The 5,051-nt window shown below is 47.6% G+C and overlaps 1 protein-coding gene across 1 annotated transcript in view; it reads left to right on the top strand.

Moving 5' to 3' along the window:
• Positions 1-5,051, top strand: part of LOC142904183 (E3 ubiquitin-protein ligase TRIM39-like) — a 138,898-nt gene that overhangs the window by 28,434 nt on the left and 105,413 nt on the right. The gene's annotated exons all lie outside the window — the stretch shown is intronic.

Raw genomic sequence — 5,051 nt, forward strand, 5'->3', positions numbered from 1 at the left:
TTCCGTGTGTGTCTGTGTGTATGTGTGTGAGAGAGACTACTGGAGGTGTGGGGGGGGTTCTCTGTGCATCATCGCCTCATGAAGAACGTCCTGTCCTCAATCTGAAGAAAAAACATTTCTGCTAAGATCAGACAAAGAGCCTCTAAGCGAGACGGTCGCTGCTCTTCTTTGGTTCTCCAGCAGGTCCACAAGAACGTTTAGGGAAAAAATGTGTGACAATGTGTCTTGAACTCCATGCAGAGTGAAAGTTTGGATGTGTTGCAGCTGTTTGGAAGCGACCCATTGACCGTCTCCATTCACCCTTTTGTGACGAGTCCGTTTTTCCTTTCAACCAAATCAGTGTCTGTCTTTGAAGCCCCACCAGGGTGTTCAGCTCTTAGAACCACCCAGAACCACTCAGAACCTCCCAGAACCACCAGGGTGTTCAGCTCTTAGAACCAACCTGAACCACCCAGAACCACCAGGGTGTTGAGCTCTTTTAGGAAATGACTCTGGAAACACTGCAACCATGGAGCAGATGCAGCTGTTGCAACTGACTGACTGGTGATATCATTTCTTCAAGTTCAGCAGGACGGACTAAAAAGCTTAACGGGCCGCATATGGGCCCCCGGGCCGTAGTTTGCCCATGCCTGCTTTAGATCTTTGTTTGGTGCCGAGCAGTGAGTTGGGAAACTATGAATGGATGGATGAGTGAGTGAAAGAAGAATGCAATCACCTGTGTGGTCCATGTGTTGCTGTAGCAGGTTCTCACGTTTACAAGGCGAAGTGGCTGCTGACCCCCGGGGGGGGGCCCGGACCTGTGCTTTCACCACCGTCCAGCTGATTGGTTGCTTGCTTGCTTGGTGGAGCTCTTCAGATGGAAATGATTGATTTTTCAGTGCGAATGTTCAAACATTGGCTGGCTTATTACCGCAGTGTTTTTACAGTATGTTGTCAGAACGGTGCCGGTGTGCTGGGTTTCTTTCTTCTTCTTCTTCATGGTGAAGTTTAACAGGCGCCGCTGCGCTTTTATGGACCTGGAGTCCCGCATGGAGGTGAAGTCACCAGCAGCAATAAAGCAGGAAAACAAGCAAGCAGCGCTGCTGGAAGCTTGCTTCTATTTTGGACGCAGTTGTGTGTGTGTGTGTGTGTGTGTGTGTGTGTGTGTGTGTGTGTGTGTGTGTGTGTGTGTGTGTGTGTGTGTGTGTGTGTGTGTGTGTGTGTATACACGTTTATGTATATGCATATATTCACACACATACACGTGTATATATATATATGTGTGTATATATATATATATATATATGTATATATATATATATATGTATTTATATATATATATATATATATATATATATATATATATATGAATGTGTTAAATGGCGCGGCCTCAGATCAATGGGAGAACTGGCGTTCTATACTACATATATATTTACAGTATGTGTATATGTATATATTTGTATATATTTGTATATATATATATATATACATATATATATATATATACATATATATATATATGAATGTATGACTGTGCTAAATAGCAGGGCTGAGGGTCAACAGGAAAACTTGTATTCTCAATCTGTGGCTTTGTGAATCAATTTAATTTAATTGCAGCTGTTTTGCGTCATCTTTATTTATTTATTTATTTATTTATTTATTTTCTTCCCTGAGTGTTTGCTGCCAGTCCACTCCCTCCTTTCCCTTTTTTCCACTCATTAAAGGTTGCACTCAAACCAAAATCCAGAATACTTCCCCACCGCAGCATCCTGCCGGGTGGGTGTGTGGGTGTGTGTGTGTGTGGGGGGGGGGGGATCAGCGATCAGCGATCAGCGATCAGCGATCAGCGACTGAAGCAATTATCACTTCAGCTGCTTCACTCCACGACGGGAAAGAAAAATTCAACCTTGTGTTTCTTAAGACATTCACACACATTCCAACAAACACACCATCCGAGTCCAGTGGATGGAGGCAGCTGTGTTTACAGGGGAAAACAGCATGTGATGGAATTTATAGGAAGACCTCTATAATCACTCCTTGGTGTTTGCTGGTGAGAGGACTGCAGAAAGAACCCCAGCTGAGGAACGTTGCTCACTCTCAGCTTCTTCAGCAGAGCCTGCTGCTGCTGCTGCTGCTGCTGCTGCTGCTGCTGCTGCTGCTCCAAGCCTGGGAGCTGTTTCTGCTCTCCTCCCTCCCTGCTGGAGCTCCTCCTCATCACCACCCACCTTCACGCACCCCTAATGTGTTGGAACAATTAGACCAGGCAGGGCATGGGCAAACTACGGCCTGGGGGCCCATGTGCGGCCCGTTAAACTATTGTCAGCCGGCCCACCGATACTTGAAGAAATGATATGAACAGTCAGTCAGTCATCAAACTGGGTGGTACTGGGTGGTTCTGGATGGTTCTGGGTGGTTCTAAGAGCTAAACCCCCTGGTGGGGCTTCAAAGACACTGACTTGGTTGCAACTTTGCTTTGCTTCATTTCCCATTGACATTCCAGCAACATGTTTTCTCCATGATATCCCATGATGCATTGTTTCCTCCTATGAGGTGGCTCACCAGAACACTCCATCCATCTGCTGCTGCTCCGCTGCCCCCCTCTCTCATATTTCACCACCCACAGTGGCCCCCACCGGGCAGAAAGTTTGTCCTCCGCTGTATCGGACAATAGGAGGCTGTGATTGGTCCGAGTGGTTTGGCAAACATCTGAAAATGAATTGCAGTGATTTTTGATTCCTGAATCTCGGCTCTTCGTCTCCTCTTCTTCTCCTGACATGATGATGATGATGATGATGATGACGATGGGACCTTCCTCCTCACAACCTCAGCTCCCACCTACTGTGCACACTTTTAACACACACGACATCTAAAGAAAAGTCATTTAAACACCATCCAATAATTTCCTGTCGACCTTTTTCACCAGACCTGCTGCACAAACGCCACTGGAGTCCTAATCCAGAGATCTTTCTACACCCAGGCTCCTCAGCTGGAGGCCTCACAGAGCTGCTTTCACCTCAGTCCCGTCGGGGGTTTAACACCCGGTGGATAAATAAGCTTGGCTGAAGCTCAGCTTGGTTCTGAAGGAGACCCTCTAATCTGTTGACTTTAAATAAAACCTGGCTCAAGTCTTTAAACACTTCAGAGGTCCGACCGAGCAAACACCACCAAACAGGAAAGCGGCTGTTTTACCACCAGCAGCCGCTGTGTTGCTGTGTTCTTCCATCCAAACCTCAACCCTCACTTTACAGACCCGTGAGCTGTTTCCATCATTCGGAGCGAAATAGATTTTTGGCACGGCTTTGTGTTCACGCGTGCGCGGTGAAAGAGCTGGAATTTTTGAGGTTGCTTGTTGTTTTTTTGCATTACCTGGTGATTATCCAATAAGTCAGCGATTGATGTGGCATAGTTAATGTTTTATCCTCTTCCTCCAGCGTGAACTCGCTCATATATTTCCCTGAAGCAGCCAGATCTCAGTTTGATGACTGACTGACGATCAATACCATTTCTTCAAGTTCAGCCAGACCGGAATACAAAGGTTCAATGGGCCGCATATGGGCCCCGGGCCGTGGTTTGCCCACCCATGCCTGGTCTAATAGCAAGGTAGAAACGTTAAATCTTTCACTTTTTTTTTTTTTAGTTTGTGCTGTTTAAAGGTAGCGTTTCTCAACTGGTGGTCCGCGACCCAATAGTGGGTCTCTGCAGGAGCTGTTTGGATTGTTTTTTTTGTTTAATGATTGATTTGTTTTTAAACGTCGTTCTACCACTCGTGACGTCGTCACTCATCTGGTTGTTCGCGCGACCATTTCCACCGATCCTGCTTCATAGATGAGCACGCACACTCGCACACGCGCGCGCCTATTACGGTCGCGTTAATGGTAATCCCGCCGTTTAACGACGACGCGTGAAGCAGGAGGCGAGTGTTGGTTGGGGGGAGGGGGGTTAGAGGGTAGGGGGGGGGGCAGGGGGAGGGGGGGGGGCGTCACACCTTCCAGCAACAAACCGCGAGGTGATGAAAGCGACGCCCCACCCTCCCCTCCCCCACCCACGCGCAACAGACGCCCACGTGCCAAAATGCCTGCGGCTTGTGTGTGTGTGTGTGTGTGTGTGTGTGTGTGTGTGTGTGTGTGTGTGTTGAAGGATGAAAGTAATTAATAAACGCTATTATCATATTATCAGCAGCGCCAGAGCCTCCCATGTGGTAAACCATCAGCTGTGATAGAGAGAGCGAGAGAGAGAGAGAGGATGAAGGACGGGGGGGATTTGAGGGGCGTTTGTCGTTGTGTTTCGAACCGAACAGGGAGAACCGAACGGTTCGGTAAAAAACAAAAAAAACAAAAACAAAAACGAGATTCTACTCGGGTCGATCCTCAGTTTTGATACAATTTCACCAGTTTGCAGTGCAGCGGTGCTGTTGGTCGCTTCATTGAATTCCAGCTGTAAATGATTTGTCCTGGATCTTGTGTCGCTTCCAATACATTTCCATGGAGACAGTGACGTCATCAGTCTTTGATGATGTCACTTCCATGTGGACGCTGGATTGGGCGCTGGCTTGGTGACGTTTTGAAACAGCTGGCTGGTGATGATGGACGGATGTGGACGAGGCTGCAAGGAGGAGAAGAATCAGAGTATAGACCTAGAATAAACCAGACTCCTCCACTGGCTAAAACAGCCAGTGCTGTTGCAACCCTCCAGCTTTTAGCCAGTGGAGCCTCAGCCCCGGTTGAACTGCAGGGACCCAGACCTGCTGCTGCTGCTGCTGCTCCCAGCCAGCAGGAGGTGTGAACCTGGGAAGCCTCGCAGGTTGAAGCTTTATGGTCCAGGCCATCTGCTGCAACTGCAGGGCCACCAAACTGGCACCTTCACGCCCAGCAGTGGAGTCTGGTTTGTTCCAGTGGTTCAACTCTGACTTTCTCTCTTTAACTCTCTAACCCTAACCCTCTCTTTTCTCTCTGTACTTCCATGTGCTTATAGAAACAACTAATAGTACAGAATGATAATACAAAACATTAGTAATGCAAAAACAATAAGCCGAACAACGAACACACAGCAATAACCCAGGTAACTACAGTAGT

The sequence above is a fragment of the Nelusetta ayraudi genome, unplaced genomic scaffold, assembly GCF_046127955.1.
Source record: "Nelusetta ayraudi isolate G7.1 ecotype Tasmania unplaced genomic scaffold, CSIRO-AGI_Nayr_v1 ptg000123l, whole genome shotgun sequence".
NCBI lineage: Eukaryota > Metazoa > Chordata > Actinopteri > Tetraodontiformes > Monacanthidae > Nelusetta > Nelusetta ayraudi.